Here is a 19521-nt window from a genome sequence, read left to right as displayed (position 1 = left end):
AAAATGCATGTGAGTTGATAAACCCGTCGAGTGTCTTGTCTGTCTTTCAAGTCCTTGTTTCAACCCATACTTTCTTCACGAAGCTCACTGACATTCTAATCATATAAACTTGTTATCCAGCCGTTTGAAAAAAATACCTGATGGATAATTTATCTCAAACGAGCCGATAATTTTAAGCAAACAGTCGACATATTTTACTGACCATTACGGTAATTTTCTATTCGTGTTGATATTTGTTTTTTCATTTGAGATTATCAGACCGCAAATTCAAATAGTGCGGTCATATCTGCATTGCTGATTCTCATGGGATTGACATAAAAACGTATCGTACGACACTATGGACAGACTTTGACTTAAACTTTCACTAGAAAATAATAAAAAAAATTAATTAATTTTGACTGTATACGCCAATATTATCATGTAAATGTATTTATTCATACATATATATATATACGAATTTTTCACATATAATACCACAAGTGCTTCAAAATCATCGAATATTTCCCGATAGATTCGTTGCAAACAAATGAAGGAGTCAAGTTTTTCAGGCTAAAAAATCACGAGTGCGAAGCACGAGTGATTTTTCCTGAAAAACTTGACGACTATCAACCAACTTTTCCGTAAAGTTTCGTAATTTTGATCTAAATCGTTTGTGAAAAATTCCATACCGCAAAGAAAAATTTTCCAGTCGATTACCTTATCGAAGAGCATAATGCGAATTTCGGAATTTTTAATGAATATTTCTCTTGGTGTGGGTGCACGAAACACGCGTCATTTTCTAGTAAAGAATAAAAAAAAGAGAAACAGAATATAATTGAGCATCATGCATGCGTATGAAAATATTCCCAAAGCATCAGATTATCCAACTTTAAACCATCCCCATGGATAAAAAATGTTGTTCGTTAATTTTTTACTGTTGACTGCAGGCGTGAACTTTCGGCGCCTCGTATTACTCTCTCTGCTGGAGTGAATCGCCCCGCAGCGATAAACTCGATAGTCCCGGATTAAGGGCCATAAAACACCTACGATAACATGAGAGGTTGAATATTTCAATTATTTATGAGAAAGTCACTCTCCTCTATCGATTTACAAACTCCAATAATCGTTTTCGTTCGATAAAAAAAAATCGGAATTTCCATGGTATCGAGACATTTCTGCATCTCCCACATTCTTTTCACCTGATTCATTGGGTGATTTCCATGGTTGTAAAGTCATTGAACAGTTATTCAAACGATAAAACGATAAATTCCAATTCTCTCGGGAGACAGTGAAAATTCCTATTTATTTGATAGAACAGGACGGGTGGAGAAGGGGGTTGAATGTGACCCGATACTCCTCTCTCTCCCCTTCCTCGACCACTGGGAAAACTTCAGTTCAGAAAAGTCAATATGATATTCTATTTATTGCTCTTATTATTGTCGGAGTAATTTTGTTTCAATTACCGGAATGTATTTTTATGCTGCGGTCGGTAATCGGGAAAAATGGGGCATTGCTTGCATCATATCTTGGATGAGATTTTGAGAATTGTTTTGGATTAAAAATAACACCAATGTTCATATACGCAGAGAAATTATTAACTTGTATTTCTACATGGACACCCTCCCGGATCTTTACATTTTCTTCCCATCCCTTGTCGTCGCGTGGGATCGAATTTTTCCCTAACTGTACCACATTTGTACTGGGCCTGAAGGAAACTATGGAAGACCCCAATTGTATAGTCGGCCGTTTGTGCAGGGTCCTAGTGTGCCCTTCTGTCACACTGACTAGAGGTGATACTCTGGGTCCCTTACACTCGTGCCCTCCGCTCAGAATTTTTTGAGCGAGCGGTGTTCCTAAGCGGTCACCCGTCCAAGTACTAACTACTCGCCCAACCATTACTGCCAATCTATAAAAATGACTATGTTTATAACTAATTTTTATTTAATTCTAAAATTACCAATTTTTATTTCAAGTTAGATCTAACGCTTTCAGCGGCGGAATGTTTGTGCAGATGACGAAAATTCTAGAACCTAAAATCAAATTTGATGATCATATATTAATTTTCATCAAGATCCGAATAGAAGTGAGGTGAGAATAACTCATCACACACTTATCATATATATGTATATACTGCTAAATTTTTGGTCTATCACACATCGTAGAATCCGAGACTTTGAAATCTCTGCGGTCCTCTTGGGGGATATTATTGTGTCGCCGTTGGTATTAGTGAGAAATCAATCAGCGCTAAATCTAGATTTAATGGGTTTCATCAGTTTCTAAGATGTAGCGATTTTTTAAAAATACGCGAAAAGGAAATTTGCCATGAAAATTGCCTGCCCTTTCCATATTTTCAGACCGGAATGTATAGCTGAGGAAAATTTTATAAGACTATTACGGCATTTTTGTAGGGCTCTTCATAATTTTGAGATGAATTTTGAGTGAAAAATTGTGATACCATCACTTGTCTCCTAGTTTCTTTCGTAATCGGTAAGCGAACTTGAATTGCGTAATTTTTACTGATTATTTCGCTCACTCTGACTTCAGCTGATTAAAGCGCAGTATTTGAAGCTATTGAAGAGAATTTCATCGGAATTTTCGCGAATATATGATATTTTGCTAATGAATTTCCAACGAAAATTCCACCTTTCAACCCATTTCACGTTGAACATTTTGTGTGACACAGGGATAAATAAAGTGGAAATAAATGAAATAAAGTTTTCCGAAATATACGTCAAAAATGAATGGGTTTGGTGGAATTTCTCGTGACAATACTCACGAATCCATCACACGAAATATTCAGCAAAAATTACGGAACTCACAGTTCACTGACCGAATCAATTGGGAAATTCCACGTGACCTTATCTTAACTTTTCACAAATGATTCAGATAAAAATTACGGAACGTTCAGGAAAACATTCATAATAGTTCCATAAAATTTCCTATAACCGCACTTCGCTGCGCGCCTACAGAAAAATTAATTTTAACTTTTATTGAATGTATCTGTCTGTGCAGTGATAATCTGTCACAGAACACGATAAAAGCGAAGGAATCAATGTGGAAACTTTTGGTTTTTCACTGTCAAATAATTCTTGGAGTTCTTTTTTCTTCAGTCTGAATTTGTAGATTTATTCCGATACTAGTCCCTGCACTCTGCTCAGCCTAAATCCGACTGGAAAAACAATCCGTCAAACACCACTTGTGTTTCTAAATTCATCGAATAGTTTTCTCAACCTTCCCTGCCTATAAACGAGTGCAAAGCACTCGACAACATTCAGGATTCGGCTTTTCATGATTCGTCTGTTTGCTATTTTGTTTAAGATGAGGGAGCAAAAGGACGTAATTTAGGGCTTATAGATTACAAGTTTTCCTACATGAGAATGTGATCAAACCATCACTTGCCGTTTCAGAGACAAAATATTGTGGTAAAAATTCTCCTTCAGTTTAGTAAAAGTGTTTTTTATGTATAAAATGTTAATCTTATTTTTAGTCTGAGAAATAATATCCTAGTGAGAATAAACATGATAAACTAAACCATGTTGTCATGTTAAATTTGACCTTTTCAGTATAGTAATGTTTATCGAGATTTGAAGAAAAATTCCAGGTATGATTAGTAAATTTTACTCTTTCAGAACAGTATTTATCATCCTAGTGCAGGTAAAATAAAAATTACAGGCGAACAGTTTCACACTTCGTACAAAATGGTGGTAAGACCATTTATTGGCTACCTTGATAATTGATCCAAAATATCCTGAAAGCTTTTATGCGGACAAATATTTTTGGTTTAACATTATTTTAGTTAAACATATGTTTTCCATTAAGATATTTTACAAAATTATATTTCCAATAATTTATCATGCCATTGCATTGAAAAATTGCAAAAAATTGTTAGTCATTTTTTAAAGGAGTTATTATGAATGAAGATATATTTAACGAAAGAACTTTTGGGACAAGATTTCTCATACAGAAAATGAAATTAGATGTTTCTACATAAAAAATTCTGGAAGAACACGTTGACCAAGTGAAAGGGTATTTTTTATCAACAATCTCAGCGGGTGGTTATCAGCCAATAAACAACTAGGATAATGTCAACTAATGAACTACTAGATGTGACGGAACTTGGCTAATTTTGATTCGATATTGGAACATGTACTTTTTGATACAAGAGATACACTAAAATTTTTAAATGTCCGGAAGTAAATAATTCACCGTGGACGGCGTGAATTATAAAAAAGATGAAGCAATAAATTTGAAACATCCGGTCTGACGGTACATCGCATATTCAAAGGTCTTGAGCCACAAGAACATGAAAACTATTGAAAAGAAGAGAAAATGAAATCTCGGACACGCACCGGAAACCCACACTTCCCCAGTTCTCTTTTGTGCAGAGGCATCTTTCGATGTTCTGTGCGTTCAATTCAAGGATTTTAGGCATCCGAAAATACAAAGCCGCAATAGACGAAGAATGGCAAGGCCAGGGGTTGAGGGACTGAAACCGAGAAAAAATAGTGTTTGAATGATTTAGGGATGAAGTGAAGAGCTTCTTCTTTCTTCCATTTATATTTCGAGTTCCGTTTTTTTCGTGTCTGTGGCCACCGCATTGAAGTAGCTGCTTGGAACAATAGGAATGGCGGGAATTAAATGTCGTGAATGAAATGTGAGGAATTCAGTTGAGAGAACGACTACATGAAAGAACAAGAAATGTCCGCATAAAAGACTCCTAGAATTAAAAAAGACAATTAAGGAATATATGTGTTAAGAATTACAGCTCTATGGAAATTGGCGATGCTAGGCTCGGATTACCAGACAACGGTTTTTCTGAAAAATTACTTTCGATTTTTCTTCGAATATGGTACGTTATAGCGAAGTCTCAAGGAGTTATCAAAAACGTCGTTTGAAAAACGCCAATCATGGGCGTTGTTGATTTCCTGCGATTAATCGTGACTGTGTTGTTGTATGCCCTAATGTTTTCATTCCCTAACCCTTCTCAACATTCCCGCAATCCAATTATGCTTAATGTATATTCCTTAATTAAAATTACCTCTAATAAAGTCTAATCCGCCTTTTTTCAGGGAATTCTTACCCATCCTAGACCCTACGTCGCAAGTCCCAAAATCTCCGCAGATCGCCAGGCACGTAAAACTGACGATTCCTTTAATTCTAAATTCATTAGTATTAATTCGTCATTTTAGCAAAGTAGTCATCCGAGCTACGAAAGTCTCTCGGACACTCAGTTATTGGAAAACAAACATTTTTCAAATAAAATATCACTTTTACTTTATGAATAAACCTGTATCCAGAATTTTATTCATTGCCAATCCAACAGTATAAAAATCAATAAGATGTTTTCAAAAAACCGCCACCTGGCAACTCTGCAGCGATTGACCGCCATTTTCGTCCGGCAACGTATTATAGTCCAGTGAATGGGTGTCTAAAATACGACTTTCGTTTCCTAAGCTGCTTTTCGTTCGAAGTTGGATTTTAAGGTTCTGGTTGAACTTGCAGGACAATGAGAGTCCTCACCCCCAGGGTTGAGGGTGAAAATTGCAAAATTATCCCCAAAATTGTGTGTCTCCTTACCTCCACCAAAGTCTGGCGCGTCAACCAGGCTTTGGAATTAAATGGACTGGAGATTAAAATTAACACATATTTGTTTTATTTTCCAATTATAACATTATGATGAAAATCTGCTATCGAACACTTGAAAATAATGTATGAAAAATCTCATATAGCATACACTAAGTCCTGTAGATGATGTCTATTTAGTGAATCAACTTGAAATTAATTAAGCATTAACATAAGACAATTGTTGATTTCTTCAAATAAAAATAAAAGATAATTGACTGCAATGAATTTTCCGTAATTATAGAAATTTCCAAATCGGGCCAAAAGCTCGAACCAGGCTCACTACCGGGCTTCGCAGTGATCTATCGAAATGTTGGTTCTAGATTGGCATCTCCATCGGTTGAAGCCATATCCATACTAGGAAATACTAGACTTGGCTGTCTAGAGTCAAGCAAGTTTGGCCCTGTTGTCAATGTTTGGCAAAATCTTTTCTCCTTTCATTTACTTACAATGATATCTCCAAATTTTTGCAAATTTGCTCATTTTGACATCTCATACGTTAATGGTAGGATAATGGAAATCCTCCCAGCTGATTAAATCAGCCGCGATAATAACAATTACGACGATAACGTAATTATACCCCGGAATAATACGAGTGAGAAGTAATACCTCGAGTTCCTCTCTCGTCTCCATTATTTCACATTGATCTAGCGTGACAAGAAGATAGGATGACGTTAACGGGTGCGGAAGTAGCGCAACTCTCATCGTAGTATACGTTTATGCTTCCATGGTGTTTCTCAGTGACGTTCATGATAGTGAAGTGTATAACCCATTCCTTTTCGTATAGCTGTGGAATGGAGGACCGGAGAGACAAAGAGTACTGGGTTAAAGAGGGGAGGGAGAGGAGAGAATGGAGGAGCCCTTGATGACGTCGAGACGTAATTTGCCTACTCGGATGAGATAAGAACCCACTCACCTGCCTCATACCGTGTAATAATGAGAGGATTCTCAGGCGCAGATATAATAAATGTCAAATAAAATTTTTATCGCTCAATTCTCGTGTTTAAACGGCTGAAAGGAGAGAAATGAGTATTTTTGCTTGAGATGAGGACGAATGAACTCTGAAATTTTGTGAAATGATTTTTCATCTCGCAATTAAATAGTTTTGAAGCAATAAAATCACGCAAATGCAGCGAGTAGCAGCGTATAACCAGTAATCACGGGAAAAAACTATTAAGTCACGTATATTTTATGTCTGATTTGAGTATGTATGTTGTAGTTGAAATAAATGTAATAACATCCTTATTTCGAGTATATTTTATAGTTGATTCCAGTGTAGCCAATTTTAAATGTCAATTCTGGAACACTCGTACCTTTCGTCAGTTGATTCAGTGGGAACCGCTCATCAATTTGTGTATCTTTCAACTTTAGATTGGTCACCCTCCAACATCCGACAATTTCCGTGACCTACGCGGGGAAACGTCGCTCGGGTTATTTCAACGAAAACGTTGCCGAATTCACTCAACAGAGTCCAAACACGTTCAGTGAGTTTTCGTCAACGTCGCATCTCGGAACTTCTTATTTGGCATGGGAAAATACTAATGTTGGTCGAAAATAATTTTTTTTCTCTAATAATTTTGAAAATTGTGTTGTTTTGAAGCGACTATAGTTTTTTAAACACTTGGAGAAGTCAGTTTTTTTCAAATTTTTTTGCTCAGTCGATTCCTAGAAATTTATGGTACTCCGCGTGCGGTCTCATATGGCGACCAATCTAAGGCTCAATTACGACAGACACTGTAATTAATTAATTTGTAACAAAATTTGAAAACAAAAAACTAATTTTTTATTAGTTTAACTATGCACTTCATTTTATTTTTCGTATACTTGAAAAAACTCTGGACATATTCAAAACAATATCAGGGCCGTAGTGAGGCCTCAGAATTTCTCACTCATTTCGTGGGTATTTTCCAATTTCAAAAAGTTCAAAATGTTTCAATAGTGTATTGAAACATTAAGTGCATTTATGGGAGATCAACGTTTATGTATTATTCAGGTCATTTCTAATAGATATTAGAATCGTGGAAAAATCAATTTGTCATCGATATTATCTTGGAAAATCGAATATCCTGGCATTAGATATAACTTATCTATTCAAATCAAATACAAAATATACTTGTTTCAAGTTATTTTCCGTGCAGTATGTACATATAACTGCTATAAATAAATTCTTAACTGAAAAGGTTCTTTCGAAACTCTTTCTGGGAGTCTGTGAAAGGAATCATTCGAACGTTTTTGGAACTTCTTTTTGATAACATGAAAACATCCTTAAAACAGAAAATTCATCTGTGAAGGATAAATCTATATTTGATCATAATTTCCAAGGAAAGTGAGAAAGTCGAAAACACAAAGCTTTCATTCAGAACAAAAAGAAATCTTACCTTGAAATTAGCAAAACGGCGGTTCCCACTTGATGAATGGGAGATTCTGCTCACGAACAAAAAATCTGAAACAAAAATTCCGAAACTTAGTCATCTCTTAAAAAAAACTCCACTTCCTCACCCCCTGTCCCCCATTCTCAAGTGCATATTCGCATCGTCACGGTTAATATGTGTAATTCCGCGAGAAGCGGATCGAAACAGGTCCGTTGGGGCATGCGAAAGAACAAAACAACTGAAGATAAAAGTAAAGAGGAAAAAAAATCATGACCGCATCCAAGCCCGGCCCATTGTTGGGCACGTCCGAGAGACCCTAGAATGCATAAATTACGGCGCTCGCATTCTGTCGTACGCCGCCCTCCCCCGCACCCCCTTCGGTGCCACCCACTTGACCCCCCTATTTCACTTCTGTATGCCCTTGCCCCACGGTCAGTCGTCACTCCGGAGGGCAAAATGGGGCGTGGTGGTCTCGCCGGTGCCCAGAGGTGATAAACTGCCTGAAGGAAATTTGCTAGAACCAGTCCGATCGCTCTCGTCAACCCGCTGACAATACCCTATTTTCACTCTTTATTTATTGTGGAATGCATTCAAGCAATTTCAAAGTAGTTTAAAGGTATTTTTCTTTTCAATTTTCCACTTATCGAAATTTTTTCTCTGGTAAAATTGAAAGACGATGGTCGATAATGGGATTCCAAATATATCAGGGATATATTTTTTGTATTTCGTGAAATATTCTACTGAAAGAGTCGGATTTATGCGAGTCCACTTGTGCATTAAAAACAAAAAATATATATATTCTTATACATTGGCAATATATCGCTATATTAATATATGAGTATAGTAATATCATGTACTTCAGCCTATTCTTACTGAGAATAATGCCTAATTATTGATATGTGCAGAAATATCGGGGATATTAATCGAAATATACAGAGAAATATATGACCGAGATTGGTTTAGGCATACTTTTCAAGATATATTGAAAATATATTGAATACAAGAGCATATAAAAAATTATTTTCAGATATTTCAAATGGTCAATATATTTAATATTTTATCGAATTCAGGAACTACACGTATTCGCACTGAAAAACACAATATCACAGCATTCACCACATTCATTCCCCCAGTCGTTCCAATAAATCGACAAAAAGTATTTAATGAGTGAAAATTCATTTTCTCAATAATGTTGGATGCCTGTAGGTGGTAAATTGATTGCCAGGCTGCGCTTGAAATCGAAAAATTCCACTATCCATTCAATGCGCTCACTCCACTTCGAAACTATCTCTGAAAGAGGGAAACGAACCCCTATCCACGAAATACATAATTTGTTATTTCATTCCTTAAATGTTTGAAGAAAAATTTTGAAATAATATGCAATAATATGCATTGGAGTACGTTGGGATGACGCTTAATTACGTACCTAGAAAATTAATACAAATATTCAGATAAAAAAAAGCTGACGAATTCTGTGATTAATAGGACACTAAAATTTAACACTCGAGAACGTTTGTAATCTTCTACATTATTGTATTTCCAATGAAATACGTGGAAAGTGCAGAAAATAGCAACAGGTCATCGTTCCGAGATCTTCAACAATTGTAAAACTCAATTTTTACAAATTGTTTTATTGAAGAAAAAAACAGAAAGGAAGAAAATTTCCATTTTTCCTTTTTCCCCCATAAAGATATAATTTTTCTACAAACCGACCAATTTACCCACTTTAAGCAAGATATTACCCAGCGCATAACATTACGAAATACCATCTGCTGTGTTTGTACTTGGTGTTGAGCAACTGCAGATGCCTGGGTTAAAATATATAACTCTCGTGTGAGGTTTTATAAACACGCACGGCTGCAGTATAAATAATGAAAGACTTGTGTGAAAGAGAGACTTCTCGGTAAGAAGAAATATGCCGATCGATAAACGTTAAGGTAGAGATAAGATCTCTCCGGTCGATTGGTTTTCTGAAGAAAGAAGTAGTGGGGAAAAGTAAGATGATTTTTTTTATAATAGAGGCGAGGAGAATTGATGCGATGACGTGGTTGGAATATTCATGGTTACCAGTCCTCCTGAATGGATAGTTAATTCATTAATTTGAATTATTAAATTGTCCGGGGTTATATTTACCGTTGGTGAAGTGAATTAACACCGTACTAGGTAATTATTCAATTGTCGGAGTGCCAATTTATTCACGGAATTTTAATTAACTGAGGTTGATTCACAAAAAGAATATAGAACAATATAAATATATTCAAATTTTACGAATATATTTTGTATTATTGAGAGAGAAACTGTATACATAACAATTGAAATTGATGAATTTATACTTGTAAGCGACATCTTTAGAAAATACCGATATAACGGCACAAAATATCGCAATATTAAAATATTTTATCTACTGATATGTCACTTGTTGACCACAAAATAGTCCTAAATTCAATATTAATTGGTAATACATAGGTCATATCGCGAAATATATGGCTGAATGATATTACGATGATAATATACAAGTAGAGAATATCTCAAATATTGAGATTAGAACTTCAACATGGTCTACGATCAATAATCCGCGACGAAAGAAATATACAAAACTGTCGGTTACTCAATTTAATGCCAACCAAAAGCAAGAACAAAGACAAACAATAATTTATTGCATATAAACGAATTCACGTGGCAATAAATATACTCTTGACATTGCTCCAACATATTCAAAAATATTGGTATTTTGTCTCGTAATATACAACAGTCTTGTGATAAACATTGGATATATCTTGAAATAAATTGCGTATTACTGTCATTCTAATAAATCAATATATTCCTATACTAATATATCGTCGTATCTCCGGCCCCCATAAAACAAATAGGGAATGATGTCGAACTATATTAATATCACCAAAACATATTTTCGTTTAAGTAGTCATCAAAGATCTATAAAAAAAAGCATACAAATGAATAATTCTGTTGGCTGTCGTCAGCTCTACCATAGCATTACGTGTCCCCAAGTATCGATGACCCAACAAACTTTACTCCCTCTCCCGCACGAGGTCATAACTGACCTTTATATCACGACAATAACTAACCACCATATAGCAACATCCCCCATACCCCCAGCTCTACTAATTCTTGTCTCAAACTCCAACAAATTCAAAGAAAGATTCCAAGTTCATTGTCTATCCAGTTATATCACAATATTTGTTACTTAATTCTTTCTCAGCTTCCCGTTCACGAGTATTTCGTGACATTAATTTATAACTCACCCCTATATTTTTTTTATCACTCTCTCTTTTCCTCCAAACGACCTAAATAGCCTTGCCTCTGGCTCACGGCCCACCCTCGTTTTTTTTCTTGTGTCCAGACCTTTTTTCCTCACTCACTCTCTTACATTCTTTATGAAGTTGATTTATATGCGACTCGTCTCCCCTTCTCCTCAAGAAAAAAAATCCTAAAAATCCTGAGACTCAAATGTAAATAAATCAACACGTTTGTTTTTCGTACCTCGATTCCTCCGAGAATATTGTGGGCATTGTATAAGAAGATAAGTAGAAACTTCAATGTTTTTTTCATGGAAAAATATACCAGGGCAGACCTTTTGCGGAAAATTGTAAAACATAAGAGTCATGAAGGTCACAAGGTTTAGACTCATGTAGGTCAGAACTGTCTACATTACATCCGTGAAGGTGAAAAGGGTCAAGATATATGAGGCTCATAATCTTTTGATAACTTTATAAGAGTTAAGACTGTGATACACATCGTGGTCATTAGGATGGTAAGGCAAGTTCATAAGGGTCTCAGTGGATGCAGTTATCTAGCTTAATGGATCAGACCTTAACAGGGTTAAATATAGCAGTGTTCATTTCTTTTCACTCTCCAAAAGGATTTAGCCAACAAAAAAGTGTCATAAGAGTCAGATGTAGTATGTGTGAAGGCCGTGCAGGTCCAGAGATTGATGAAGGCGATACAAATTAGACAACTGATCAGGGTTACGATTTGAAGGATAGTCAGGTGCCTGATTAAGTCTTAGAGACCTATAAGAAAAGCGGCCATAAGCGTTTTAAGCAATTCATTTGTATATGAGCTGCATGCAGGATTCGGTATACAAACGCTAAATTGAATCAATAGGATCAGTTTTCAAACTCCAAAAAAGTTATCAGTGAGGATCACAAAGGTTCAGAGACGAATAAGAGCTAAAGCAGTCAACAAATTGATAATTTAAGCTCCTGATGAGGATCAAGAAGTTCAAGCTCTTACGAGGATCGTCAAAGATCATAGGCTTCCGGACATTATCTCAAATGGTCAGTCGTGACAGATGGGACTTAACGTAATCTTCATGTCGAACAATCGTACCTTTTTCCCCATTTTCTGAGACTGAGAATTCAAAGGAAAATGTGTTTTTGCCTTCTTTTTGTCTTTTGTCTGTAAAGTTAGTAGAATAGGGTCGGAATATCACGTTTTCTCGGCCAAAATTATGTTTTCTGGTGCTCGACTAAAAAAATTGATGCTCTAATCCTTTGAGATTTAAGAGTAAGAGTTGGAAAATGGGGGTGATTTAAAAATTGAATAGACCGAAATTATGTGCTTTTGAAGTGCTTCCAGTGAATGAAGGAAAAAGGCGGGGGCGACTGGTGTGGGAGAAACGGTACTTGTAGGGGAAAACTCGATTTAAGAGTTGAAAAATTGAGATTAATGATAATTGCAATCCAAGCCGACTCCGAATTATGTATTCTTAACGTGCAATGAGAAAAAATGTAGAAGGAGGGGAAGAATTTTGGGTTGAAAAAGGCTTTCCTGTGAACAATCTTTTTGAGGGGCGAGCAAAATAGGATTAATACATATGATGAAATAGTCATGGTCAGAATTAAGTGTTCTATAAGTGCTCGAAGATAATCAAGAGAATAGGCTTAACTACATAGAGTAGCCTTCTGACCGTTGGCAAAATTATAACGATTTCTGTCTTTCTTTTTTTAATCTTTTTGTACTTGAAACTATGTCTGTATTCGACAGTCGAGATCAACAAATTCGTGCCTCAGTTATTAGGAGCAGTTTTTTTTGTAAACATTTCACCGTGCCTGAAAAAAGACGAGATCTCACAGATTAAATACGGGGATGTCCCCAAAATTCAACAGACGCATGTGAAATGTCAAAAGGAAAGGAAAACAAGCGGGTACTTCATGCCCAATTTCAAGTTGAATGAATCCTTCGCAACGTTACCGTGCTAACAATCTTTTTTGGACAAAACAGAAAATGTGGAATATCTCGAAAACTTAGGGCTAACGAGTATACATATTTTGGTAGAGTACATCGAGATGAATATTTTCAGAGTTGAAAAATTGAAATTGGTTTCGTAGTTTTCGAAATATTTGGGAAAACCGGTTCCAAACGAAATCAAAATTCATGAAAAATTGTTGGACCAATCGAGCTCACTTGTGGCACAGACTTAGTCCTTAGTAATACCTGTGACTTGACGAAATTTGACCTTTCTCGGAATGATATAAGCCGTGTATTCCTTTAACTTTCTGAAAGAGTAGGCCAAGTTGACGATGCATGCATACACAGATGGTGTCCAAATTTCGTACTTTTCCAGGTCACCGTTTTATATCATTTCCAAGGAAAATTAGAACATTCGAAAATCGTACGGTCACAAAGCTTCCATTCGGAAGCAAAAAATGGCAAAGGATGTCGAAAGAATATCTTTGCAGTAGTTTTCTTACACATTCTTTATTCCAAAATAACTCCACGTCCCATTTGTCAACACTTCAGTGGTTTGAGACAATATCCGGGCCATTAGGGTTGTGAGACGAATAAGGGTAAACACAATCAAGACATTAATAACAAACACCTGATACATATCAGAAGTTTTCGTAAGGGTCAACACTCTTCTACGGGTCATAAAGGTCAAGCCTTTGTGAAACTTCTGGGCGGTACATTCATTTAATCTGATAGCGGATTCTACACGTAAAAGTCTCGAATAAATCAACGCTGCTACTATTCATTTTCCCTGCCCCAATTTTCCCTCATAAAATTGCAGAGATAGCAAAAAAAACAAACTGACAATTATCATATAAAATTGTAACGTTTTTACTCGAACGATTACGTCGCCGCAGCTATAGGAGAGCTTTATCCCTCATAGTATTCACCTTATTTTCCATTTTTCCCCTCGGTGTAGTATTGGTGCTTCTCCTTTCTGAAATCCCCTTGGTCTCTTTGTCGACCATACAGTGACAGCGGCGCCTCTGGAAATACCGAGTCTCGGGCCATTAATTCTGTTCTTTTCATATTCTCGGGGTAGTCGGGAAAAGAGGGTCATCTCTTTTTCGCCTTGATCTCTGGGTTAGAAGCATCGTTAATCCATAAGTTTTATTTACTTCGGGCGAATGACAATTATGAAGTTGTGAAATTATTGCAATAATTTCTTTTACGCATTGTAATGATATAATTTCCGGAAGTGAATGGATAATATTGAAAAGAGTCAATGATTTCATCATTAATGTATCATAATCGTGATTGTTAACCTAATTAACAATAAATCTATGGGAGTTTACATTTCGAATGTTTGTCAAAAATTAATTTTCAAATGGAATGAATAGGTATTTGTACGATTAGAAGCTCTTTTATTCTAGTGTTTACACTTGAGAGTAGAAAACATTTTTATGAGAGAAAATTCTAGGAAGTTTCGGGGTGATGTGTATGCTCTGTTTTTCTGAATGTATACAGAGGTGCATGAGTAGGACCATTGTTGATGGGAGACATCAGGTTTAGGGTGTTGTGGCTCTTTAGTCTATTAGTTAGTTCTTTTAAGGAAACGAACCAGAGCGGTTGTGCCTTTCCAGCGTATAAAATAAAAAGGATTCACACGTCTGATTATTGAAGCATTATCCCATTTCCAATAAAATCATATTGGCTATATCGAGAAAATGTGTCTGTGCTAATGGTGATGAAATATATGACGAAATTAAACAGATTTAATATTTGCAACAAAGGTATCCCATTTGTGACTATCGAACATAGTTAATGTCAATAATTCACATGAATATTAAGTGTTCACCAGTGATATATTATATTATTGCTAGCCTACAATAGTCTATTATGCGCGAAGTCAAGAAAAGCTCTGTTTTAAGGAAGGACGTGAGATTAGCAGCTTGAACCGAAGACGAGGGGGCTTTTGAAGAGAATTAGAATTAGAGAGAAAAAATTTCCGCTTCAACCCAGCCGGGACTGGAAGCCGGGTCTTCCAGTAGCACGTAGTTCTTTTGACGTGGAGCGCTGTTTTACTTGAATGCAATATTTATCGAATAACGATCACGATATGAAACAATTCTGAAGTCAAGAAGCAAAACGAGAAAAATATTTTTTCCCCAATTCGATCCATTATATTAACTGAATTGTGATGAAATGGCCGAAATAGAGCATTAGGGTTGGCTCATCACAAGAGTCACATTCGTTTTGGTCTCGTCATCTCATGAAATCATCATAACGTTTTATGTATGTTACTTGCGATTCATCAGGTAGAGTCTCATTAAAATAAATTTGTGCGTCTTCCAGCAATTCGGGAAGTATATCACTGTCATCACTCGTCATAAATTGAGTAATATATTCATCACTCATTTTTATTGTCCTTCCTTAATCTTCAATTCGTAGTTAATCACACATCACATATTTTACGCTACAATTTCGAAGAGGTTAGGAGGATACGACGTATTACACAGTAAAATTAGTGGATAAGTAGATTTTACTAAGATGGCCCGGTCATGATCAGAATAGTTTTTACTTCAGGGGGTATTTTGAAATTACAACGAACGTTGGTTTGAGATGGGAAATAGCTGTCACGGATCATGAAGAAAGTCTCATCTAGAGGAGAAGTTATTTTTCATGATGGGAGAGCAGAATATCGTTTTCTTACCTCTAAACTACCTACACAAGGTCTATTTTTCCGCCCTGATCCCAGAAAAATATATTACGCCATGAAGCTCTTTAAATGTATTTCTAATTAGTATAGAAATATATTTCATATTTACACATTTGTTCACCGCTATAATACTGAAAAAGTGTTTGTGAAAATCCATTTATTAAAAAGGAATTCAAAGATTCGAATTTAAACATTCATTCACTGTTGACACAATCCAACTAATTTTAAAGGGATACCAAAAAACTATTTCTAAAGATGGCCCCTGTCTGATAAACTTTCAGTTAATTGAGAATAAGCGTTGCCGTGTAAACTTCAGAAGATACTATTAAAGATACTGACGAGAGATACTGCTATTATCGCTAAAAGTTGGGAGTCTGAAGCGAAAAACCGGACCATGACGACAGACGCGTGGGGGCAGGTGTTTCCGAACCCTTAGGGGAGGTGAGAAAAGATTTTGTATGGCGTGGATTGTCCCTAATAGAAGAGTGCGGGACTGAGGCCTTTATACCTGGAGTTGGGCAACGGCACTGACGATCAGGAAAGATGAAACGCGGAGAAAATAAAATATTGGGAGATTTTGGAAAATAAGGACCGTAATAAAAATTCATTGATTTGTTGGGAATATGAACATTCTACAAAACATCTGTAATAAAAGGATTTGAAGAGAACGATTTAATTATCGCAGGGGAGCGTTAATTAACGTCCCCGAAATTTTGGACACAAAACGAGTTGAACGATCACATTACAGAAATAAAGCTAGGTTAAATAGACGTAAGACATTTTCCATCGTGTTTTAGTCATCACAATCCAATTGCAAATATTATAAATATTAATCCACTAGAGCACAGCGATGATAATCAATTTGAACTTCGCATAATAATAAATTTATAAAATGTGAGTTTAAAAAAAGCGTTGGTCACTCCATCACGTTCTTATCTTTTCTCTAGCGAGAGGTGGTTCTTTTTTTCTTATACCAAATGATATGTATTTTTATTATATCACTAGGAAGTTTCATGTCTTCCACGCGTAGGAACTCCACGCACCAGATTTTTAAACCAAGAAGATTGATTTTATGAGAACGAGAAGTTAATTCTGCCCCAGAACAACATCGATGGAATTATGGCTGTGGCTATTCACCGGGGGCGTGAAGCACGCAGGTGTGTCACACGGACAATGCATATGAGTTTTCGCCTTCAGCCTCTTTCAGGTATTTCGGAGAATTTTTTGGCGTGTTTAACACACATCATGCCCAAGTCTTCAGCGTCTTTCACACCCGGTGCGAATAGCCACGCCTATAATTATTATAATGAATATGCTATTTTCCTACATCACCAAAAATTTTTGAAAACACCTTCCTAAATAATAAAGCAGGAAGTGTCAAAATTTAGGAGCTTTCTGTATTCTTCTAATATCTACATCTGTATAACTTCCTACACAATCATATGGGGATTACATGCACTGAGAGAAACACCCAGTGAAAACCAAAGAAATATTTCTTCCAAAATTACCAAAATAATGTTTTTCTGAATCAATGCAAATTCGTTGGCTTAGATTTATTGTTAGTGATTTCGAAAATTGTATTGCCTTCAAATATCACAAATAGAGCGACAATGAAGAATAATTCATGTTTGTCTAAAAAATATATCGTTGTCTCTATCAAAAATTTGTTTTGATAGAGACAAAACAAACACAAAACAAAAACCCATGGAGCCTTTTATAAGAAATAAAAATCCTAATTTCTGTTTTACGCACTAGATCCATTGGTGGCCGCGCCGTCGTTACCTCTTTGCTATATACGTTAGTTTCAATATCAACTAACATGTTTCGATTAGCTCCGCCATTTTCGATTAATCAAGCTCAGAAATTGGCATGTTTAACACCTTAAAGGTGGACCCAGATATGACATAGGGATTGTATCGATTAGTTGTCGTGTCGATATCCACCCAATCGATATATCTCGTCCAACTTCCAGCGTCGAGAGTCGAGATAATATGAAAATCGCTCCATTAGTATAGTGGGTACGAATATCTGAACACAGATGTGAAAAAGAACGAATGAAATCAGGAGAGGGTCAAGGCCCCCCTGGAGTTGACGGGCCAAGCGGCCAGGGGGCTAAGCCCCCCTCTGACAATGGTAATATGAAATAAATTGTAACTCACCTTCAACTTGAAAAACTCTTGATTAAACTGACCGTTATAAACACATAATGCTGAAAATATATAGCCCGATGTACTGAATCCCGTAATTAAATAACCTGAAAATTCACAGACGATAAAATTATGTGTGAATAAGAGATTTATGATTAAGGCCAATATAATTTTCGAGTTGAATGGTACGAACTCTGTTTGAGTGTTCCATAATCTGACGAAATATAACTTTGCACAAGTGATATACCCGCATTTTTCGTATACACAATCCGAACATACTCGCCGTATATGCGCTTCATATACAGATACATAACGTAGTACCGGGTTATACACATAGATCGTAATTCAGGCTCCCAACAGGGATTTAAGCTTTCATTTTGATAGGGGGGATGTACCCAGTATAAATCTCAATTGCACTGTCGCCGGTAAAATGAAATTTTATTAATAGCAGTTTCGTTTTGTCTTTCTGCATACACGATTTTTATACGCCATCGATGGGAGGAGGTATGAGGGAGAGTTTAAAAAAATATCAATGCGAATCTCTATCTTTTTATTGATAAAAACAGCCTCAAAGAAATATGATCGAACGATTTGTCCAACATTTTTGTCCTATTTTTTTTCAATTCTCTTTTTGTTCTCTGAGATTGCAGGCGTTTTACTACCCCCGTGTATGATTGTCGGATATGGCATGAAACAGAATAGCCTACCACCTACCATATTGCTCAGGAGGCAAAGGCTTTGTAGAGAGTTTATATGTGTGACCCCGAGGGCCATAAAGGTAAATGGCATATGAAGCAGTACTGCTACTGTTACACAATCATTTTCTTTATTTCAATAGATTTTTTAACCCCTCATGACTACTAATTCATGAGTTATTTGATTATCTTTGAATGTCTCTGCGGACACAATTTTTCATATATATTTTTACGAAAATATATTCTCGGATAAATTGTGTTTTGAAATAGATAAATCTGATATCACATTACCGACCATTGATGTATAATAACTGTATATATTCAGCTACTTTCAAGTATATTAGTTCATCACTTTCATTTTTAGAGTAATATAAAAATATATTTTATTATAACAATAAATCTACTCATTATGTGATATTTGCACACCTGATAAACCATATCCTCACATATTCATATTGATATTGATATTAATATCGCCTGGTTATATTACATGGTCGATAATAAAAAATTGGGGTGGAATGTTAGGGAAATAAATTAATATATCAATAATTTTAATGTCAATCTACCGACACATTGTGCTGCGGACATTATTGGATAACTCGAGAGTATTATCGGAGCGAGATTAAAAATTGTTTAGGAATTTGTCTGCTTTGGAAGGGTTTGAGATTTATGTTCAAGTACATAGGAAGAGCGAAAATGTTGGGTGGTGAATAGAGAGAGATGGGAAGAGCGCAGGAGCGTGTAATGCATTCCCGTTCATTGTTCCTATCCCGTGTGCTTTCGATCGATGGCGAATG

General features: G+C 36.0%; 1 protein-coding gene across 2 annotated transcripts in view; it reads right to left on the bottom strand.

The window, feature by feature from the left end:
• Positions 1 to 19521, bottom strand: part of LOC135160686 (slit homolog 2 protein-like) — a 238667-nt gene that overhangs the window by 172297 nt on the left and 46849 nt on the right. The window contains exons 1-2 of one of the 2 annotated variants that reach the window (XM_064117506.1): positions 14114 to 14211; positions 7980 to 8044 (exon numbers count right to left, since the gene is read on the bottom strand). The gene's annotated coding sequence lies outside the window, so the exon portion shown is untranslated. Of the gene's footprint in view, positions 1 to 7979; positions 8045 to 14113; positions 14212 to 19521 lie in introns of those variants that run through there. The other variant, XM_064117505.1, reaches the window with a different exon arrangement.

The sequence above is a fragment of the Diachasmimorpha longicaudata genome, chromosome 3 (genome assembly GCF_034640455.1).
Source record: "Diachasmimorpha longicaudata isolate KC_UGA_2023 chromosome 3, iyDiaLong2, whole genome shotgun sequence".
Classification (NCBI taxonomy): domain Eukaryota; kingdom Metazoa; phylum Arthropoda; class Insecta; order Hymenoptera; family Braconidae; genus Diachasmimorpha; species Diachasmimorpha longicaudata.
Note: the sequence above shows the minus strand (reverse complement) of the source record. Positions and strands in the feature narration are given on the sequence as shown.